The sequence below is a fragment of the Pygocentrus nattereri genome, chromosome 9, assembly GCF_015220715.1.
Source record: "Pygocentrus nattereri isolate fPygNat1 chromosome 9, fPygNat1.pri, whole genome shotgun sequence".
In the NCBI taxonomy this organism is placed as follows: domain Eukaryota; kingdom Metazoa; phylum Chordata; class Actinopteri; order Characiformes; family Serrasalmidae; genus Pygocentrus; species Pygocentrus nattereri.
Genome location: NC_051219.1, coordinates 29,011,697 through 29,036,038, shown reverse-complemented (window position 1 = coordinate 29,036,038; position 24,342 = coordinate 29,011,697). Strand labels below are relative to the sequence as shown.

The window sequence follows — 24,342 nt, the reverse complement described above, 5'->3', positions numbered from 1 at the left end:
AAATAAACCATCTTAAAATACAAAATGTGCCATAGCTTTAGCACAGGGGATATTTGAACTGTGCATCCAAATGTGCAGACGTGTGCTCTCTGTAGAGGACATGCTGACTCATTTTCACTTAAAAAATTAACACAACATGTATGTCCAGACTTTTACAAACAACTGTATGAATCAAGTCACTCAATGCATAACTTCTATGAATGTGCATAGGGCAGCAGAACATATTGTTTGTTAATTGTTACTGCAATATCAGCCAGTTCTATCAGAGAAAGCTGCAATATGCAAGTTAGCCTCTAACCAATCAATAAATGTTCCATTATGTGCTGTGAGCATCCTGACCAATCAGGATGATTCTGTAGGAATAATAGTCTGGAGGAATAAAAGAATTCTTGAGTTCTGACTTTATACATAAGGATTGAAATTGAATAACTAATTATGTTGTTAGTAAATTAATTATTACCCACTGTTCATATATTAGTTAACCATACATTAAGCATTGGTTTTTACTTAATAACAGATTAGGATTTAGTTTTTAGTATTTCGTAACTGGGAATGCTGTTTTAGCTGTATTTAGCTGCAACATTAGCTACTAGGACTACGTTCACATTACCAGGCTGAAGTGGCACAAATCAGCATCACAATTTTTTTTGCCCAAATCTTATGTTTTCAGGGCTGGACACATAAATCTGATCTTTTCCAATCCAGTCGCTTTCATATGTGGTCCTTCATCAGATATATATCCAATTCAAGGACATGCAACCTTAATGAGAAGACTTCACATGCTTTTTCCCACTGCACATGCGCCATCATTCAGCGTTACGATGGGAGCAGCATTGAACAAAAGTTAAAGCGTGTAAACGATGGAAAAGCAACACATCTCACCCTTTTTGCCTTTGTCTCACTCTCATAATGAACAGCTGAGAGCTGATCACAGTTAATTATGTGCATGTTAGCTTGTTTGTTCATGACGTACCTGATTCATTCAAGTGATGTTACTGATGATGGCACCAGTAAATTCACATCAATGACAGGTTTGAGTTACCTAAACGAGTGTGAACCATAATGTTAGTGAGATCAGATGGTAATGTGAACGTATAAGTAACTTAGTAAGCTACTAAAAATAGTAGACGTCATTAATGAATCTTTGTCAGTTGACTACTGATAGATTATCTACGTTATGGATTGGAATTTTTGTAAGAAATTGTAGCCCTTGGATGAGAAACCTTTCATTGTAAAGACACCCCACAGAAAGCATTCTATAGAAAAGATTATTGAAATATCTTTTTTTATTGTTTTAATCAAAAACATGTACTATATAGATTAACTTATAACACAAACCCAGCCATTAGCAATATTTTAAGAAATCCTCCTTCAACAGCCTTCAGAATATGTTTAAGAATGAACAAGAAACTGAGATTTCTGTCTTTGAGAAAAAACTGTTTTAACAGAAAAGCAATAAAAAGTCAAACCACATCACAGCAGAATTTAACAGAATGGTTTAATATACTGTAGAAGGTATATCGCAATATGCAGCAGATTCACTGAGCAGTGTCAGCAGGTCCCAAATACACACTGAATGTTTGACAATGAATTGGAGGCGCCCATTTGAATCAGTTTCCCTAGAGTGAAAGCAAAATATAAGTTCAGCCAAGTTCACTAAACTCTATGCTAGAACTTCATTTAAGAGCATATATAGTTTCAATCCTGTCCTCCTATTGGCTCTTCACTGTCACTCTTTTATGAAGTCTTTCTCTCCAGTGGCTTCAGGAACAAAAGTGCAAATAGACACCGTACCCATGAGGTTGGATTAGTGTAATACGAGCCATTGTCTGCTGCTCAGCAACTCAACTGATGCAGTTAAAATCCAATTTGCAAGGTTCATTCAATTGGAAAATAACTGCCCAGACACACAAGTTGCCTTTACTTCATTAAGTTGTGCAAACTGGACTAATATGTTCAGATTAAGTTATCTGAATTGAGGTTTATAGTGTGTTGCATGCTGTAAATCCAGAAGTTTAGATCTTTAACACTTTTCTGTAACACTTTAAATGTGTCACAGTGTTTAGTTGAGCTGCTGTCTTACTTGAGAAGAAACCGAGGAAGGCTTTACTCTATCATCAGATAAAGTGTTAAACATTTAACCAGCACATGATTATTTTCCTTTCATCAATGCTGATGTTCATTTAATGCTACAGTTAATGTGGGTTCCCCCTGTGTGCTGTCAAAGAAACAGCTCAACTAAATGCTGTGTTTAAGGACAAAATGGGTTGTTTCTAATACATCTATTTTGAAAGGGCAGGAAAAGCCCATAAGATACAGAAATAAAGAAGGAATGATTCATTTTTTCCTCAATGCCGATATTAAAAACTTGAGTTTCTGCCAACACAGACTCTTTTTCTGTGAGACCTACTCAGCTTTATAATGAGGTATGTTTAATTTCGCTTAAAGGGGAATTCTACTGCTTTTTCAAACATTCTGCATCATTCACTGGTTAAGATGTAAACAAAGTCAGTCAGAGTGGTTGAATGTGAAATGGATAATAGCAGAGAAATGTTTTGCATTCTGTAAGCATGGGTCACAATGTCTACAACACAAGTATACGCATTTTATTTGTTGGCTGAAATAACCAGTGAACAAGTTCTTATATTTAATGTTGACTGGTAAACTAAAAAATATTTTTTAGTTTAGTTGCTATTTAGCCATACAATGCCCTGCATGTAACTCTCTGTGATGAATAGATATTAAAAAGTACATTTTAGCTGAAAACTGATATTAAACTGTGTCTCATTGTCATCTGATGATCTCAAGGACATCAGATACCATTTTCACATCATAGCTTTCTGTGAGGGAGCTTTTAGAGCCATTAAACTCCTCAGATGTCTGGTTCCTATCACCACACAGCGACTCATTGAGTTTCACAAGAACAGAGCATTTCACATCAAACCACTCAATGCCTGTTTACCTTTTCTTTATCTATTTACCATTTAAATCTTCAGAAATTCTAAAAATTGTTTTTTTAATTTTTTTTTTAATTGTTTTTTTTTGTTTTTTTAATAAATTCTGTTATTTAATTGTTGATACTTCTTTCTCACAAAAGCACACTATAAGCACCATGCTTAAATACTGTTTTTATTTTCAGTGTTCTATTCAGTTAAGCTGAAAAGGAAAAAGCACTGTTAAAAAGTTTTCAAAATTTGACTGTCCATAATAAGAAACTGTAATTGTAAACTCTCAGCAAAAACAGTTCTACATAGCAGCAAAAAAGGCTTCTTTTGGCTTGCAACAGTAGCAGAACCCTTTTTGGTGCTACACAGAACCCTTTTCATAAAAATTCTATATAGAACCTTCTACAGTACATTCTCCATGAAACTGAAGAACCTTTTCATGATGCAATGAACCCTTTAATCATGCAAAGGGTTCTTCATGGTAGTTCATGGTTCCATTTGCAACCATTTTCTTTACTAAAGAACCCTTTAGTGTAGTATAATACTACCTATTCGTTGTTGACATTAGGCTACCTGTGGCTGCTGCTGTGAACTACTTCATTGAGTTTTAAATTTCTAGGAAGTCTTTCCTCTCAAATCCAGGCTGGCATTTCTGTCCTGGTGAACATACAGTACTGTGCAAAACCCAGAGATCATTTATTTATTCATTTATTAAATTTCCATTCAAGACAGCCAATAAATACAAACTGTTCATTGTTCAGCATCAGCAAAAAGGGCAGAAAACATTTGGTGGAATATTAAGTACTGTTTATCTGACGGGGCGGTTGTGGTGGTCTCACAGGTCTTGCAGGTGACTGTTCGGAGTTTTTCTCTGTAGCTTTTAATCTTTTTTTTAACCTCAAATTTTGGGAACTTTTATTTTGCTTTGACCTCCCCCTTTATAATACAAGTGGACTATTTTCTATTTAATCTCCTCAGAAATATCTCTTGAAAACTCCTCTGAAAAGTGAATCGTACATTATAGCATCTAATAGCTGCTTTGACCAGGAATTAAATGAATGAAATGTCATACTGTAGCAAATTTCTGTATAGGAACATCTCCCACTTCCCCTCCACCTGTCTCTGTCCTATACTGCTGCTCTCATCTCTCCATAGGGTTCTGTGCCCTGTGGCAGTAAAGCATGACAGATTCTACACGTCTGTTCAAACGTGAACTCAGAGTATTACAGTGCACTCAGAACAGCACCACAAGCTTGTCTGCTCATAAAATGCTCCACATATGGCCCTGTGCATTTACTATGACAATGACAGGTACAGATACAAAACGCCTGACCATGTGTCTAAACACACAGCAGCAGAAGATCTCAGTCGTCTCATCAGGAAATCTCCTGTGATGACACCTCGGCCCACCACATGTCTGTAAATGTCAACAACCGTCAACACTCTCTCAATGTGTCCAGACAGACTAGTGCTGTTTCTCCCTGAGCTCTGTGGACAGTTTTGCAATGTCAGTCTTCTGGAAAAAGATTTCATAAAGAAATGGAAAAGACTGATGAAGAATCTAAAAAGCATAAGAACTGTAACACAGCACCACAAGTTATTCCTGTCAGTGACAATTAAGAGAAAAGTTCAATGCAAAATGTAACATTCCCCTTAACCGAAGATGGATTCTTTAGTTTCTTCTTTAGTTCTACCCTGGATCTATGAGGCTAATGTCGCTAAACAGTAATGGATGTTTACAGCCTGTTATCATGCATAAATCATCAGTAATATATTTAAACCATGTTAAATATTCTCTAATAAACTTGCTTATGTGGTTCCTGAAACTGTATGGCACTGACGTTTTAGATAGACAGGCATGACAAAATATTTGTATATCGCTGTTGTCAGAACAAAACCTCATAGGTAACACTTTACTGTATGGTATTGTTAATAGGGCTACATGACTCCTACATAAGCTTGTCATGGCGACTGACATAAGCCTACATAAATGTTTATAAGCGCTTATTCAAATTTCCAATTTTGATCAAAGTAAGCTGAAGTAGTCTTTATGACAGCCTATTGGAATAAGCCTTTTTAAACATTTATGTTAGTTGTCAAGCTTATGCAGGTGTCATATAGCCTTATGAACAGCACCCTACAGTAAAGTGTTACCAGGCCGTTTCTCCAAAAATGGTTTACAGGAAAAGGAAAAAAATTACTTTTTCTTTTTCTGTAAGTCAATGGAACCAGACTTATTTCTAAGTAATTTGGGGCCATTTCTTTTGGTGTATTCATCATGAGATTACCACAAGAAACTTCAATTTCACAGATTTCTTCAAAATTCCTGCATGAAATGCAAAATTCAAAGGTTAAGACATAAAAAGTGATGTAAAATTCTCCTTTTAGAGAAACTCAGAAAAGCTCCCTCACAGAAAGCTATTCCACAAAATGGTTACAAACAGGTTGCCTGTTGCTTTGAACATTGTTGTTTCATGGCACTTTTGCAATAAATGGTGGCTAATACTGTTTTTAGCCCCATTGGCCTCCTGACTCAAGTTTAAGACACCAAACACATCTTGGCTTACTGACTACATTTAGATCAAGGACAGATTTTTTTTCTTTTGAATTGGAAGATATGCTCTCTGATTTAAACAAAATGCTCAGCCTCAAACCCAAAAAAGAGAACCACAATTTGATTTCTGGTCTGCTGTGAAAGCCTTGTGGGATGTAATTGGCCTATTACTTCACTCATCACCTGCACAGACAACAAGAATGTACAACAGAGCTTCTGGCTCACAGCCAGGATCTGAATAAGACGGTGAGGATCTGCAGTTCTGAGACCGGTCGATCTTAACCATTAAGGAAAGCACAACACTGGGTGGTTGGCTTTTCATTTGAATCGCGCCTTAAATGAAACCTAATTTGTCCCACTGTTATGATTGATGTTGTTTGTTGTGAGGCCTTCATTAGCACTGCCCACCAAGAGAGGAGATATCGATGTGTTCTTCAGTCTTAAGACAACAGCTCTCTGGTGAACAAGCACCACCACTTTACTCCAACCGTCTTTACCACAGTTATTCAGACTGGCTGCTGTGTCATGTTTAGGCATCTGCTGTAAACTGTCACACACAAACTGCAACCTTATAAAAAGAACATTTGTAATACTATGGTAATTTCTACAAGATTCCTGTAAGAACCTTACAGTAAACTCAGACAAAACTGCAGTTCCCAGGAGTATTGTACATGATTATAAGACATTATTATAGGGAGTTGAAAATAGCACTTTATTACAAGACAAGTCACAACAGTAATGCATTTACTTCAGGATGGATAATGCAGGTAGCACTGTGTTGGATTGTTGACTCTGAAAGTTATTTGAGAGTCAGGCTGCAACTGATATTTGATAAATTGTCACTAACAGCACATAGTTGCCAGCTCTGCACACCACACTCTTTAGAGATGAGCACAGCTGTTGAGACTCCTGTCTTTTTCATTTCTTATTCTAATTTTAGGCAGCAGTATCAGTTTTCATTTTAAGTTCAGTCATGTGCACATACACTATATGTCCAAAAGTATCCAGACAGTTAATGAATGTATGAGGCTACTGTAAGGTGCACCTATTGCCCACAAATTGTATAATCTCCATAGAAAAGCACTGACCAATAGAACAGGATCAATGCCCAGTGCAAAATGTTGGCTAGAAGGGTTTAAAGTCCCTCAGCATCAGGATGTGGAGCAGTGGAACAGCATGCTCTGAAATGCTGGAGCTCCATCCAGTAACTTCAAGATGAATTTAGAGTGGCATTTGTGATCAAGAAGCAATCGTCCAACATCAGTACCTGACCTGACATTCTACTGCATTTGCCAGCCAATTCACCAGCCTGGCTCTTCTGCCTTCAGCTTTATATGAATCTGTGAGCATCACTGTATTACATCAGTAGGCCCCCACTACTTTCCACATGGTTCAGTCCAAAAAACAGGCAGCAAGCACCAGCAGGGCCTGCAGGGCCACGGTGTACTTGGCCTGATGCACTATGAGCAAATTTCTGCTGAGCTGAACATAAGAAACGGCTAATAAAAAGCACAGAGCGACCTAAACATATCCTCGACAGAAAACACTCACCCCAAGATGAGTAATAACCCTATCAAGTCTCCTGTACTCAAACAGCTCTCACAGAGCTGTTCTCTCTAGGTAAAGAGCAAAAAAAGAATCCACACATTTAGGGCTTGTTTACACTCTGCATCAACATGCATTTCCGATGACTGGATCACATTCGGATTTGAAAGTATGAAAAGCCAGGTGTAAACCACCCCATGATGCATTGTGATCGGATTATGATCACATCACTCAAACCACACTCAACACAAGTGTAAACATTATGTGCTTTTAATAACCATGTACAGTTACGTGAGGGAATAAAGAAGGAAATGAAAGGTTAGAGGATTAACAAGGAAATGAAAGATTAAAATCTTTCACAGAATTGATATATTAAACTCTGTCAGACATATGTCTTTCACTTTAGTAAGGGCCATTATGTAATGTCTTTTACATCATACAACATTTTATGTCTTGCACATACTGATATAATCTCATAAATACCCAAGTATTACTTTTGACTGTTATTCAGTGCTTTATGAATGTGTCATAATCTCCCTATGTGGATAGCTTTCAAATAAATGCAATCGTCTGCATAATGCTCACAGTCTTCTCATGACGCCTCTTATCTAATTAAGTATTTAGATCTCACTGTCTGTCCTAATATCCACTTTGAAATAAGGAATTGGTACTAAAGCTTTGATGCAGCGAGTGGTATTAGATACCAGAGTGTAACATTCACAAAGGGGAATTATGTACTAACACCACTACTATGTGGAATTCTGTCCTGTAGGGGAAGAACCTGTAACCTAATGTGACACATTCAATCCATTCTAATCCCCCTTGTTAGCAGGACAGCAGGTCATGTTTACAGTTGTATGGTATAATGCAGGCTCTAACAGGGCAGCATGTAGTATAAATGTTTACACATGCAGCCCCTTAAATGCTTGCAAATATATTACTGACTGAACTAACACAATTCACTTCTTTGCTGTTCAAGATTAAACACAGACATCTGAAGCTTTCTATTCCATGATTTATTTGAAACTTGTAACAGACATATTAATGTATATTCTACCTGGTAACAGAGACTCTTTCAGTAGCAATTCCTGGTACAGAGCTGCTGGCCACTGTTTTTAACAACTAACTGAAACTTGCTCTAACTACAGCTCATATTCAGTCAGTGATGTATCTAGAACTTCTAAAAGGCCTAGAGATACATTCTAACAAAAAAATGGGTCCCATCCACTTCACGATTGGTTTATTCCACTGCCACGTCCTAATTATACTGCTAATCTCACACAATTAGGCCTTCAGTTCAGATCCTGAAGTCCCAATCAATGGGAGTGCTTGTTTGGCTGTATCTACCTATATACCACAGAGAAAAAGAAAGTGTTCATTGTATTCCGATGACGTCACACAGAAATGCTGCCATCATTTTAGCAGGAACGTCCACTTGTCAATGCAGTGGTGGTTTGTTCTGAGATAACAACCCCATCTCACGAACCTTTTTTTGGAGAAATACTCAGTTTAAAACACAAAGTGTATTTGCTAATAAATTTGTCTTGCCTTGATTTCATTTAAATTGTTTCTGTATTATCATATTTACAGTTTTACATTTCGAAAAACACTTCATGCCATGCATGACTGCAGGTTTGCGGGGTGGATTTCTTGGTATTTGCTCATGAATAAATCAGAATCAGAATCAGAAAATGGGTCAGGAATGTAGATGCTACAGCGCTATATGGAATTATCATTAGCATACAGATGCAAAAGTTCTCTCTCTCTCTCTCTCTCTCTCTCTCTGAATAAGCACAGTATATATGACATTCTCCAAAGCACTTTATGTTTGCATGGCCATGTGCAATGGACAAAGGCCTTCAGCGCTGGAGGGGATTGAGGAGGATTGGCCACGTGGCTATTTGGGTCAATTCAGGCTAGCAATGCTATGCTGTAACAATACAGCAAGACAGGCAAAAACACTGAAGGACAGGATAACTATTTGGCAAAGTAAACCACTTAACAGAGCATAGTGACTTCTGCTTGAGTGAAAGGACAGAACAGAACAGCATTTGTTAGACACCAGTGACAGGTCAACACAATGGGTCTACTGAAAACTTGCTGTGCTAGCTTACTGTTGCAATAGATAGGAAATGCAACTGGGAAGCCAGTTTAGCTCATATCTGTTCAGTGATTATATGACATTTACTGACACTTCTTGGACACAATCTATCTTACAGCAGTCTCTAATCATTGCTGAGTAAGCGGACTCCTTTTAGCACAGTTACTATGGTGAGCTTGACTGTGGATTAGCTCTAACTGCCCAAGCTTCAAGACAGAAGCACTGACAATACTACCAGTTTATTAAATCAGCAGAAACTATTTTGTAAAACTGTCATGACGTGGTATTTTTACAAGTTTAATACCTGTTGAACCAAGCAGAGATTGTTTGATACTACTTTTCCGATACTCATACAATATTGAAACCTTGAATCTATTATATTAATAACAATCTGACGTTACTTGTTTTAAAATTGCTAAGCTTTAAAATAAGCTTTTTTTACTACTTCAGTCTTCAAAGATTATATTATACATAGTCCACATGTGGTATATAACTAGATTTGTTACAAGACTGGATTGGATTTATTCTTTTTTTTGCTCTGTTATTGTCGGCTGATACCTGGTAAAGAACCAGTGCCATCATTACAAGTGAAACACATCTTGACACCCATAAACATTTTTTATTGATTGTAACTAGAGCTTCTGCATGTAGTTATTGACAATCATGGCATGTTTTTCCATATCTGTGGAGAAAAAATTCAGTTCTCTTCAAATGTTGGTACTAAGGAGTCACAGGTGTGCTATGCTACTTTACAGTGTGTGGAAAATTAAATAACAGTTAACATTTAAAATCATAGCCATTCAAAAGACTTTCAGTTTTTGTCCCTGCAAAAATGATTCATGGGAAAAGTTTCAATCCATTAAAACGATGCAAAACATTAAAACATCTTTTAGATATTTTGGAAAGTTATCTTGCACCCAAGGAGGTTATTTGATATTCATAGATATTTATAAATCTCTATTATTGTTGATATTTAAAGCACATCCAACAAAATCTGGCACATAAAATCTCCAACCCCACAGAGTTGAACTCTTAAGTAGATTCACAATCTAGTTACATAACAGCTAAATTCACTCACAGTGACAATACCTCAACAACAGAAAACACCAACTAGCCCAACTAAAGGCCTCTCATGTTGTCCTAGCACCACATATCACATTCCATACACTTACCCACGGTGAACCCATCCAAAATGTGTGATAGGACCTTGAATAAGAAAAAAATCTCATAAAACTCCTGTCAAAGGTTCTTCCTGAACCTGATGTTTCTGTATCTTTAGATCTTCAGTATGTGTACTGTGTGTCTGAGAATCTGACCACAGCAGTGGATGGTTTGGTTAGAAACTATGCACCAAAGAACCCCTCTGAATGGAGGAGGGATAATCCGCCAATGTTCCACTTGAATGGCTTATACAAGGCAAGGGACGGGGGGGAGGGACGTGCAAAGGAGGGGGAGAGAGAGAGACAAAGAGAGAGAGAGAGAGAGAGAGAGAGAGAGAGAGAGAGAAGAAGTCTAAAACACAAACTGCCTGACAGCCTGCATTCTGAGACTCTGAGAGTAAGACATGAGGTAGTTAGATAGATAGATAGATAGATAGATAGATAGATAGATAGATAGATAGATAGATAGATAGATAGATGACTGAGAGAGTAAAGACAAGAGAGAGAGAGAGAGAGAGAGAGAGAGAGAGAGGACTGAGAATAAAAAAGATGGAATCAGAGAAAGAATGAGGCAGAAAGAAACAGACATATATAGTCAGATTAAGAAACTGGGAGATAGAAAGGACGACAGAAAGAAAGAGAGAGCAAGAGAGAGAAAAAACAGGATTGAGAGAATGAGAAAGAAAGACAGAGGCAGGGATGATACAGCAGGAGGAGAAAAGTAGATTAAAAAGTTGGATAGACATAGGGAGGTAGAGAAGATGACAGGAAAAAGAAAGAGACAGCTAGAGAGAAAGATTGAGAGAGTAAATAGGCTAAAGAGTTAGAGTTAGAAAGGGACAATTAGAGAGACGGAAAGCGGGGAAGGATGAGAGAGAAAAAGAGAGAGAGAGAAACAGAGAGAGAAGATGTGTTTAGTAGGTCTGAGTGATGGAGAGATAGCACTCCTCCACTGAGGGCATGTGTGTGCAGGCTGACTGGTTGCCATGGTAAAGGGAGAGGCTGTGAATTGTAGACTGGCTTTAAGAGGACAGGACAGCCTGTGTGTGTTTTAATGGCACTCAACAGCTACTGCAGAGAGGAACAGAGACACAGAGAGAGAGAGAGAGAGCGAGAGAGAGAGAGAGAGAGAGAAGGGGGCGATGTGCAAAAAAAAATGATAAGAGAAGACATTCCATTGCATTAGGCAGCAAAGCATTACAGAACCAGCTTAGTAATGTCAGCAAGAAAGGCCTCACAGATGTGATGGACAATAATAAACTGTCCACTTTAAACAAGAAAATAACAGACTTTCAATAAAACAACTGGCAAACAGAGCAATATCTATATTATGAATATATAGCCTTCTAATAACAAACAGTGTGGTGCTCCTATTTAGCCATGTTTCGCTGTGCACCCTTCAGATGGCTGGTAATGCGTATGTGCTCAATCCCTCCGGTTAATTGGATCTCATTGGGCCTTGGTTGACCAACCACAGCAGGGAAAAATGACATCATGTTATACACATGGACGTCAGCTGGCTACAACAGACACATTCATTGGAGAAGCTGAGTGCAAACCAGCCCTTTCACTGTGAGGCTGCTTCTCTTATCGCTGCCCTCATTAGCCACATCTATATTTAAATATGATGTCTATTCTTTCTGCCCTGTATGAGGTGGCAAAAGAACCACAACCATTCTGACTGCTGTGATAAAGCAGTTAATCGATTCAATCATTGGCAATTTTGTAGAAAAACTAAAAATATAAGGGAACAGCGCAGTGCCAACATTTCTTTCTATTAGTGCATGCTAATATTGAGCAAAAGGGCCATTCTAATGGTAGAACAGTTTAGCCAAAATTAGTTTTCTGCTAGGGCAGGGTAATACTAATGAAAAAAGGCTACTCTTATTGTAGAATAGTCCAGCCAAAAATGAGCATTCTGCTATTGCATGCTAGCACTGCAAAATAAAAAACGGCACAGACCAGCAAGAATTCCATTAGTTGGTCACCAGCTGGATGACCAGCATACCACCATCCAAAACACCAGCATACTAACATCCATTGCTGCTAACCAGCACATATGCACCCCTAACACAACATATGCTGGTTTTGATGGTGACCAGCTGTGCTAGTCTATGATGGTTTTTCTAGCAGGGGATACTAAGCAAAAAATGACACTCTTATTTTAGAATAGTGCAGCCAAAATTAGCTTCCTGCTTGTGCATGACAATACTAGCCAGAAAAAAAAAATCTCATTGCAGAACCATGCAGCCAAAATGGGCTTCCTGCTACTGCATGCTAATAAGCAAAAAGGACTGCTGTAATTGTAAAAACAGTGCAGCCAAAATTAGCTTTCTGCTAGTGTATACTGACACTGATAGTCCTTTTTAACTGCACTGTCTGTTTTACAGTGTAAGAGTTATATGGCTCTCTATACCTAGTCAGTCTGATCCTCTAACTAGAACAATCATAGTAAACGTGTTGAGTTATTTACAGCTTCCATGAAAGTCTGTTTTAGGGTGATGGAGTATCTGGAAAAATAAAAGTATGTGCAGTCAACTCATTGAGAGTGTCAAATCAATCTGACTTCATTGCAATTACTGACTTTCAATTAGCTCAAAATTAGCCAAGATGACCACTACTTATCTAATTTAATGATGTGTAAGAATGAGGTTTATTTTCTTTACCATTCAAGCTCTGCTGTCACATAGAAAGTGTTTCCAAAGCATTTGCCAGGCAAAGGCTGGAGCACCGCAGACAGCAGGGGCCGCAGGTGGATGGCGTGTCACTGCTGACTAGAACTACTCACAACTCATTTCCCATTTTTCCATTTCTTGTGCTCTACAAAACTCTTAAAGGAACATTCTGGTCTAAGACTAGCATTTAATGTTATTCTTCATATCGTGTAGCTTTCTTTAGTGCAGCATCGCATTCTTCAGCCGCAGAAGGCATCACTTCATATGCTTTTAGTGTTTTTGTCCATCTGTGTTCTCTCACTCCAATGCCCAGCATGCATTGCACAAAAAGGAAATCTGCTGACGCAGCAGTTAATAAATATAAGTAACATAAGAAAAGATATTCAGATATTCCTAACATTAGCTACCTGGCTTCGTTCTGCACTAGCCGGTAAGCGGGAAACATTCTGCCCTCATGTATCCACCAATGTACTCCCTTTAAGATCCATCATCTGAAGGGGGTTTTCCTTGTCTTTAAACCAGATATTTATTGTGGATAACTATGACACCAAGATAAGAGGTAAGTAAAGATGTTCACAACAGATGTAGAAATGGTAACATTTTTCATTTTGGCCAGAATGTCCCCTCCTAATTGTGAACAGGGACATATGGTATGCAGTGATTAACACAGCAGTGTTAGAGTTTAATGCAAATTTATTCGTTTAGTGCTCTTTACAGGAGTAACTCGTGACAACAGGACCATTCGCCTCTTCTCCACTGTAGGTTTCTGAGCATGGAGAGTAAACATTCCAATGGCGTTTCTACATGGACACGATTTGGCACAGAAAGCTTACAAACCAGCATGGTGTTCTCAGCATGGTTAGCAGGACTGTTCAGGTGAGAGGACTTAGTGACATAGAGATTCACTAATTTGTTTTACAATCACGCTACATTTGCGACACTTTATCCATCGTCATTTTAATACTGACTGTAAGAAAAAGAAAGAAATACGATTTTTTTGCCCTAATATGACTATGGAATGTTTTTCCAACCTGAATCACTTGTGTATGTGGTCCTAAATCGGATACGCATCCGATTTTGTGGCCATGCAACCTTAATGAGAACGCACAGATCAGTATTTGTGTGCTGTTTTTCCACTACGCATGTCATTCAGTGTTACCACGGCAACAGCACCAAACAGAAGTGAAAGCCTGTAAACAGTGAAAAAGCAACACATCTCACCCTTTTCACCTTCATTTCCCTCTAATAATGAACTGCTAAGATCAGAGTAAATGATCTGCTCGTTGATTTGTTTGCTGTCTATGACGTATGTGATTCATTCACGTGACGTTACTGATTAGGATGTGCGCATACGGGTCGTTTCTGCGCGCCAGTTCATTCAAATAAATGACAGATTTGAGGCACTTATCTACACGAGTGTGAACCAACATGTCAGAGAGATCGGATGTGAGCAAAAAGATCTGATTTAAGTAATGAGGCTTGTAACGTGAACATTTATTTAAACTGCACAGTGCTGCAGTGACCCTACAGTGTAAAAGAAACTTTTGCTATATAGTGCACTTGGGGTACAAACAGAAGATTTATTATTAAAGGGGCCATACCCTACATTTTTCTTTACCCTGTTTTTTTTCAATGAAATCCACTTTTGATATTTGTGCAGTTCTTCATACAAACATAGTCACAATTTGTTTTTACATGCCCACTTTTAAACTTCTTTTTAGTCCCCAGAATTAAACAGGCTGTGTTTCTTATCGTGTTTTTAAGACTGATATATGTAACTAATCTTTCATGTGATTGGCTGCCTTATGATTTACAAAGATCTTTTCAGTGTTTGTTCAAAAATGATTTGTTACATTAAATTTTTTTTTTTAAGTTACTTTATTAGAGATATAAGGTTTTGTTCTGACTGAGATTATGGTATGCTGTGACCAACCTTCTGCTTGATCAGGTGATCAAACTGGCTGAAACACCTCAGCTAAGCTAAACTGCTGTAGGCTGAAAAAGCAGATATATTTTTTCATAACATTGCAATAACAATTGATTCATAACTGGCTGTGTGTCTTAGTTTCCATATATGGACTGCTTGAACTGAAGAATGAATGATATGTTTTACAGCTTTGTGTGTTTACATTATTCTTAAAACTGTTATATCTCAAAAAGGTAAGGAATATGTCGTTTTTGGTGGTCCTTTAAAACAAATTAGACCATCTTTACTTTCTAAACTAGACGTTACTTTCAGTATGATGCAAGCATTTAACTTGAGTGGTTCGTCTTTTGCAGCATGGTCAGTGAAGACTGACACAGACATGTAAACCTATTACAGTAAGCAGATTTCAGAGACAGTTTCTAAATTTACCACACTCAGCCCCCATCAGTGACACTGCCTGGAAGAGACTCTGAGAAGGTTTCCTTCTCAGGTAGACTGTAAAGCCAAAATGATTTTCTGCAATGGCAGCACAAAATAATTACAGCACCCAACTGTTCACAAGGTTCTCTTTAAAGGGCCCATATCCTAAATTTTACTTGTATATTTTCTGCCCTGATGTCCACTTACATTATTTCTCTTCTAAACCACTTATCGTTTTGGGTTGTGGGGTGGGGGAAGCTGGAGCCTGTCCAAGCAGTCACTGCGTGGAAGGCAAGATACACCATGGACAGGTCACCAGTCCATCAAAGGGTAGACAGACAGACATATACATTCCCACCCACACTCACACCTAAGGGCAATTTAGCACGTCCAATTAGCCTGACTGCATGTCTTTGGACTGTGGGAGGAACCCGGGGGAACCCGGAGGAAACCCACACAGACATGCGGAGAACATGCAAACAGAAAGGACTCTGGTTGCCCAGCTGGGGAATCAAGCCCAGGCCCTTCTTGCTGTGAGGTGACAGCACTTCTTTTAGTCCATCAATTGAGACATTTTAATAGAATGTAAAGGACAGTTTCTGTGTTCAAATGTTGTAGAAAAATAATAAACAAAAATTTGGTGTAAAAACGGTGTACATAAAAGCATCGTTTTTTATGACATCACAAAAAACAATAACTTTAAAGCAGCCTTAACCCAAGGTTATATATATGGACTGTATAAACTGGGGAGTGAACAGTATGTTTTGAAACTTTAACTATGTTAGTGTACTGTATCAAATTTTTTTCCATGATATGGGCCTTTTAATCCTTTCAGAAACCGGCAGGTACACTGAAAGAGGAAAATACGAAGAAGTTCTAAAATTATAGTAAATATCACTTACTGGCACTGACCTCCAGCCACACAGACAGAAACAGCTCTTTTGCTTTAGAGAAGTTATTGATTTAAGCAAGGCCACACTTGAAATCGAGCAGAATTCTCTGCATTGACAATCTGAGTTATGATCATGACACATTCAGCTACAGAAATAAAGATTATAAGGCAGACAGCGAGAAAGGAGAGCCATAAACAAAGTGCGTATGAGAGCTAGAGATAAGCCAGGCCGTGTGATTGCGAAAGTGGAGGTGTAGCAGGTGCTCTCGCTGTAGGAGGCTGTGGAAGACAAAGAGAGAGGGGGAGGACAGAGAGGAGGCAAATGAGTGGTCCAGTGTTTGTCCTCTTAAACACTAGACCAGAGCGTGTGATCACTGCAGCTGATAAACAAAGCCCAGAACACGTTGGAAGGAAATGGTGATGGTGTTGGCCAACACACACAGCATATTATGAAATGTTTTAAAATCGCTTTAAGACTAAACACATTCAACATACACACTCGTATGCTTGTGCACATCAACTGAATTCAACAAAGCGATTTCAGTTTTCATTTTCCCCGGATACCTCGGATTCTCCACAAGGGGCCCCTGTTAGGACCCAAATAGTGTAGTTTTTTCTGCATCTTTGAACGAGAGGAAACCCACTCCAGCAGGAATGACATGGCTGAAGTCATATATTTCTAATGGGAATGGGTACTAAAGGTAAGGCTCCCTGTTTAATATGTGATTTTTATTTAATTGTCTTTATTAAAAATGATAGCATTAAGGGTAAATACAGTGCAGGATTTTGAGATAGTACATCTAATCAAGATAGAACATCTAGTCAAGGCTTTTGAGATTACTTATTTTGTCAGCAGGCAAAAAAATAGTTGCTGGCTGTGACGCGGAGCGAGGTAGCAGACGCATGTGCGGAGGTAAGCGACTTTTATTAGGCAAATCTGGAATCAGGTTCATAACAGTCCAGGGTCACTGAGCCAACAAGGATAGATCGGGGGTCAGACATGACAAAACCAGAATACAACCAACAGTACAAACACAACGAGCAAACATCAAACAGAGCAGGGACAAAGACCGCTACAAAGACCAGCAAAGACAAAGTGCAAACACAGGGCTTAAGTAACAAAGGGAAAATGAGGGACAGGTGAAAACAATCAGGGGCGGAGTCACGAAAAGAGGGGCAGGACTACAGATACCAAAACAAACACACACGGACAGGACTGGGAGGGGCCAATCGTGACACTGGGTTTTTACATCACATTACAGCATCAAACTAAACAACTTCTGGGCATTTTGTACATCACAAGGCACTTGGTTTACAAACATCTGAATTTGTTATCCAGGGTTTATATTACCTGATGGACTACAACTACTATAAACACTAAAACTTAACCTGTGTTGCAGCTTGTACAGCTACGCTAAAGAGATGCCTTGTGGAGAAATATTTCACACATCACATTGAAAAGATAAGCACAGAAATAGATAAGCATGAATCTGTGACCTTTTTTTGTATTTGCACAGGATTAATCTCTTGTAGCATATTAAAAATATTGTCTTACTGAAAGCCCTGTGCCTAACAACACCCTTTAATCATTTACATTTCTGCGAATGCTGACACATAAACATTTATAAAATGTAGAAATGGGACCCACCTCGATTAGCATTAAAGAGAAATGTAACATATGTTTCTGCAGGAATGCAAATGTGGTAAAAAAATAAAACACATATTTTTGCTTCGGAGTACAACAAAATACATCATCTACATCACACTTCATTTTTTAAGCAATTATTTGCCAATACCAGTATGATTCCAGTATTATCATACATCTCTATTGACATTATCATGTTAATGCATTGCCTCTCAGGGGGCTTATAGACCTCTGATGTGGTGCATCATTTTTGATTGTTACACCCAAATAAGGAGCTCTTGTTTAAGGCTGTTTTTCTCTATGGAGAAAAATAAACAGCATTTTTAAAATCGGTGTTATCACACTGTGGTAAACAAAATGTTCCAAATATAATTTGGCCTACACACAATCCCACACTGTAAATCACCGGATCCTCTGAATTACAAAGTTGTTCAACTTTGTATTTTTGAATCAAATAATGCTGTGTCCATGCTACAAGCTTATTGAACCACTGACAGTGAGTGTAATCCTGTACTTTAATGCTATTACATATAAAACTAGCTACTCAAACTACCATGACCAAGGCAACTTAACTAATACATTTGACAACACTTGCTAGTTTGTGTGGAGAATTTTGGTGAGGATGCCAGTCTTCTGATGTCCACTCAGTGTGCAGCAGTGTTAGTTTGCATGTGGCACCACTCAAATCTGTAATGACCTTATTATACGAAGGATATAGTGACATTCAGAGGAAAACGGGTAACACAAGACAGCGCAAAAACGGCATTCATTTTTCCCGTAGGGAAAAAAATGCTTAGACCTGGAGTTCCTAATATGGGTATGACAGTAACCACCAAAAGACTAAATCACTTTGATTTCTATGACTTTGTTGAAAATCAAGCAGTATTCTTTGCTTAGACAGCCTGAGTGGGCTAAAATGATGAAGAATTCAGAAATTAAGAGTATGAGACAAAAAGCGATAGTAGCAGAACGTGTCAGAGTGAAATGGTGTTGCTGGGAGATGGCACTGGTGCAGAATGGACGCAGCCTGATAGGCAGCACCACGTCTAAGCCAGTCATGTGATGACTGCAGGTTCTAGAGGTCAGATGTGATGAGATGGCTGAGGGAAGCCGGCCATTAAAGAGGATTAATCAACCTGGAGAGAGAGAGAGAGAGAGAGAGAGGAGGATAGCTGCACTATGCTGAAATCATGTGCAGTAAAGACCTTCACTCACTGGGGCTGCCCGGCGTATTATATATATACTGTCAATGAAATATGAGTTTTGCCATAAACATTTCACAAAATGCTGAACATTAGGGTAAGCAGTAGAACATTCCTTATAACACATTAAAATATGCCCTATTGCTTTTATACAATGGTTTTGTAACATAAAGAAAGTAAATAAAATAAGCCTTCTACATTGCCTCAAATGTTCATTTTTAATATTTACAATTTCTTCCTCCAAATACAGTAGCTCTGCCACAAACTTTGAGGAAAGTGTTGTTTTTTCTTAGCAATCGATGGTTAGTGTAAAGAAAAACGTGATGACATCAGATACAAGAAGAAGGGAACATTGAAAAAAAAAGTAAAATTTCAACTCAAGCTGCCTTAAAATTTTTAATTTATTAAACTTCAAATAGTCTGTCAAAAGAACTTAAGATGCAGATTCTTCATCAGGTAACTTATTATTAGAAGTTCAATCCACTCAAAGGCAGCCAAGTAACTTTTTAAAATAAAGACAGAAAAATTTTACAACATACAGCATATTTCAACCAATCAGAGTATGGTCGGAGCTAAATGTTGTGAAACGAGCCTGAAAAATGGAAAAAAGGCAACAGCACCACTCAAATAACCTCTACCTGAGCACATCACCAGAGTAAAATGCTTCATAATACTTAGGACCTCAACAGCCAAACGTGATATAGTTAACTGCTAGCTAATAAAAACAAGTGTTGCAGAAACACATTTGTTTTTGTACTTAATGTGCATCCAGTCAGAGACTCAATGGAACAACACACATTGATTTCTTCATTTTTGGTTCTATGTGCGTTTATCATGATGCGATATTGTTATCAAATTACAAAACTAGAAAAGTGCATTTAGTGAAAAACATTTATTGATATTGAAAAGGAATAGCTAGGGTGTTGTTAGGTGGTTGCTACAGTATCTTCTAGTGTTTGCTAGAAGTTTGCTACAAGGTTGCTAGATGGCAACTATGGTATCCCAGGAATTGCTTAGGTTTTGCTAGGTGATTGACATGGTATCACAGGTGATTACAAGAGTGGTGTTAGGTCGTTGCTATGGGGTGGTTGCTAGGGTGCTACTAGGCAGTTGCTGCTGTATCTCTAGCGGTTGTTGGTAGGCGGTTGCTTTGAAACTAAGGTGGATGCTGGGGTGTTATTGGATGGTTGCCATGATGTAAACAACAGCTAGTGTAATCAAATAAAAAAGGCAAATAAAATAGAAAAAAAATGTTCCCAGGTTTTCATACAGTTCTAAGTTTTTGACAGTGATGATATGATACCTAGCATTAAGACTTCTCACTGCAGAACAGACTGGATTATGAAGCCACCAGGCGGGAGGTGAAATAAGCAGTGATGGGTGGAGATTAAGATGGCTGCGTTTTGTTTGTGTGCAGAACGTGGGATGCCCTGGGCTTTTTCTTCTCTGCTCGCTGACGTGGAAGGCTGAATCAAATCCAAACTGACATGTGTGCGCCCGGAGACGGAGGCTCCGATGGCTTTATCTCTGAGAAAAAACTCCAGCTTCTCTTCTTCTCCAATCACTTTACTAAAAAAACTTCCTTAACCCAATTCTTTGAGCAACTTCAGAAACTCAGCAGACATTAAAGGAGAATTTCATTTTTTTTCATTCAGTAGTTGTGATCTAAACAAAAATATTCAAAGTAGACTGATGGGAAATAGTTCTTCCAGACTCTTTTCAGTGGTGTTGAGAGTAACCAGGGGCCACAATGTCCACAACACAAATATAGCCATTTTATTTGCTCTCTAAACCACCAGTGCACCTAACCTGTCGTTTTTATATGCAGTGTTGATAAAATAGCAGAAAATCTGTAAGTTTTGTTTAGGAACTATTTTGATGTACAACAACTTGCATGTCCCATCCATCATGACTGGATTAAAAAAAAAAAAAACTGGTCTCAAAATTGCTGGACACAAGCAATGTGTCATATTCATAAATCCATGTAATATTTTCTCCTAGGAAGCTTTTAGAGGCATTAAACATTTCAGTCTTCTGGTTCCTATCACCACCATTGTGAACAACTCTGACTCATTAAGACTGTCTAGAATGGCTCATTTCACATCAAACCACTCTGATTGACTTTGTTTTCATATATATATGTTTTTAAAATGTGGAATTCCCTTTCAAAACATTCCCAGATGTGCTTATGCTATTTACTAGGCTACATTTTGGGCAGAACAGAACAAAAAAACTTATAGTTGAGGTTACTAACAACTATATAATCATAACAAGACAATATGAAAGTAACTGCAGGTAAAATATTCTACCACAAAGCATACAAGAGACATACGACATACTTTATCATATCTGAAACCCACACAGTGCTTTTGATTTACCCTAGGAAAAATCTACATTATCTAGAGAAGACCCACCTGCATCAGTCTGTAATATCTTCTGATATTTTCATGCTGCTACAAATCTGACACATCTCTCCTGTATGAAGTGATGAGCAATTGCAAAAGCAGAGAACAACAAAGCAACCTTCAGTTTACACCACCTTCTCGGCCTCTATCCCACTCACAAACACATGCCAGTGAGCCAGAAAAGCTCAGCAGTGAAGCGATGTTCTTTATTAAATATGGTTCCCCTGATTTGTTTTGCTCCAATGAAACTGCATAGTGCTTTGTCGATGCGGCGAATGTGACCTGACATGTTCATCGATAAGAAAATTGTTCCCTGTTTTGCCCAGACGCATAAACACAAGTGAGTCATGGGCTAAAATATAACCCTTCCCCACCACCAGGTCACCACACAAGCCCCAAGCCACGATGACGGACACCACCTTTAGAGGGGTAAATCCTGCTGAAAAAAAAAACAGCATAGACTAGCATGCATTCCTTGATGGTCTAAACTGTGTTTTGCTGGCCGAGTGCTGGTTTACTAGCATTTCAGAACATAACATCTGGTGGTTCTGATGGTGGTCAGCATAACACTTTTCATTCACTCTCAGAAAAAAAGGTACGACACTGTCCCTGGGGTAGTACCCCTCTTGTCACTGTGGTACCCTCAGGGGTCCATCTCAGTACCTTTAGTCAGGGAACATAACTGTACCATAATCCACTGAAATTATATTTTCTAAGCTGTACTGACTCCACACACCCTGTCTCGCCTCCAGGCTTTTATTTTACTGTTCTGATTTAAAACATTTGGTTATGAAAAGATACAAATATCTACTTTTCCATTCGGAAAAACTCACGTAACGTACACCACTGGACCTTAAAACCACTGTCGTACCTTTGAGGGTAAACTTACATTGTTTGTACCTTGATGAATGAATCATGTACCTGCATAGTATGTTTATTTCTAACAGTGCTGCGACCAGCAAACCAGCAACCAAAACACAACATATGCTGTTTTTGCTGGTGACCAGTTATGCTGGTCTGCGCTGATTTTTTCTAGCAGGAAATATAGCAAAATCTTTGCTGTATGGCCATGAGCTCCTGTCATGTTCAGGCTTCCAAACCTTACTCCTATAATGAGTAATATGTGAGAATAACTTGTTTTTCATGTAATTACTGACTAATACGCCTTAGTAGATAATAAGGGAATTTAAGTGGCTAATGAAGTATGTGGGTGGTGTGTGGTGGGAGGCAGATGGTCCTCAGTGCTGTTGATCCTGCAAAACTCCACCACTTGCTTTAAGGTTCAGCTTAAGTGATGGTTTAGCCAAAAGTCAAATTTACACAGTTTTCTTAGCTCAGATATAACTGAGTCATGTCAGGCATCTATAGTTTGCTTTTGTAGTTTTGTACTGAGGCTACGAGGCTAATGCTACCAAGTAAAAGAACCTTATAACTAAAAAGTCAGTTAGCATAGTGCCAACTGCAAGCCTAAATCACAACACATGTCTCTCAAACCACACAGAGGAGTTCCACCAATTTTTCCACAAATTTTAAAATAATTCAGCCATTGGATGTAAACATAGTCATCCAGAGTGGTTTGAAGTGAAGTGGTTCATTTGTAGAGAAACGATGAGATGCTGCTTATTTTGCAGTGGTGGTGATAGGAACCAGGGGTCACAACACAGCCTACAACACCAATACAGACCTTTTATTTAGTAACCAAAACAATCAGGTAACCTACACGTGTTTTCTGAGCGTTTTTAGATTTTAATGCTGATGATATGTATAAAATTGTCATAAATCTGAAAGAATGCGTTTTCTTTGGGGACTATCTTCCCTCACAAGAGTCTGCACATACCTTTCGATCACGAAGGATTAAAAATGGATTCAAATCTGTTTAAAGCCAAAACTTTTTTCACAAAACTATCATAAAACCATGTGTCAGACATTGGGCAATTTCTTGTATGAACTTTCTGTAGGGAGCTTATAGAGGTGGACGCCTGGTTCCACCACTGTGAACAATTCTGACTCTAATAGCTGATGTTGTTTTTGACACAAAAGTACTTTGAATAGCTAAAAGCTAGACACTATAGAGTGTAGATATTTTCAAAGTCTGTACTTCCTGCCATTTTGACAAAGAACAGCATGTCATACAGTGTCAGCAGAGAAGTAAGTTAGGCACGCAGTTTGCTCACTAATGCAGCTAAGCTTCTATTACTTGTTAGCTACATCAGCTTCATAGCACCAGTGCAAAACTAAAGAGGCAAACTTCACACACTAAGCAAGTCTTATGAATCAACATTTAGGATGAAGGGAAAATTTGGCAAATTTCACTTTTGCTGCTCCCATAATGCCCTGGACTCTTGCATCACACATCCCACAGATCACATGACTCTAACCAGGTCTCAGTCACCTGAGTTTTAGATTACCTTCACCTATTTCCTCTAGTATACATACCTCCTTGTTCCCTGTTCTTATTGCCGAGTATTGTTTGTGGCTCCTTCCCAGCTCTACAAAGCGTTCCTGAAATGATTGTGCTTTTTCCATGTATGACCTTTTTGCCTGTTTCATCGTTTGTGATTTTTGCCTTACCTGTGCTTCGAACCCTGGACTGTTTATCCACCCTGGTATGTTTTGTATTTTGTTCCTTTACTTAACATTGAGACCCTGGCCCGTTTTCGACTGCTCTTTTGGATTTGCCTTTTTAATAAAGCCTCATTTAACTATCCGCGCTTGTCATTTCCCTGCCCGGTCATGACAATCACATTGTATGCTGCTGTACAAAATTAAGAAGGAACATCTCTGCTGTTTCTGATGAAGTGAGCCAGCCTCTTCACAACTCCTCCATATTCAGATGAGCTCTATCCTGCAGGCTGTAAAAGGGCCTCCACA

At 38.5% G+C, this 24,342-nt stretch overlaps 1 protein-coding gene across 3 annotated transcripts in view; it reads right to left on the bottom strand.

Moving 5' to 3' along the window:
- LOC108427734 (protein kinase C and casein kinase substrate in neurons protein 1-like) overlaps nucleotides 1–24,342 on the bottom strand; it is an 80,016-nt gene that overhangs the window by 27,683 nt on the left and 27,991 nt on the right. Inside the window, exon 1 of one of the 3 annotated variants that reach the window (XM_037541338.1) lies at nucleotides 10,318–10,515. The exons of the other annotated variants lie outside the window; for them this stretch is intronic. The gene's annotated coding sequence lies outside the window, so the exon portion shown is untranslated. Of the gene's footprint in view, nucleotides 1–10,317; nucleotides 10,516–24,342 lie in introns of those variants that run through there. 3 annotated transcript variants of the gene reach the window in all.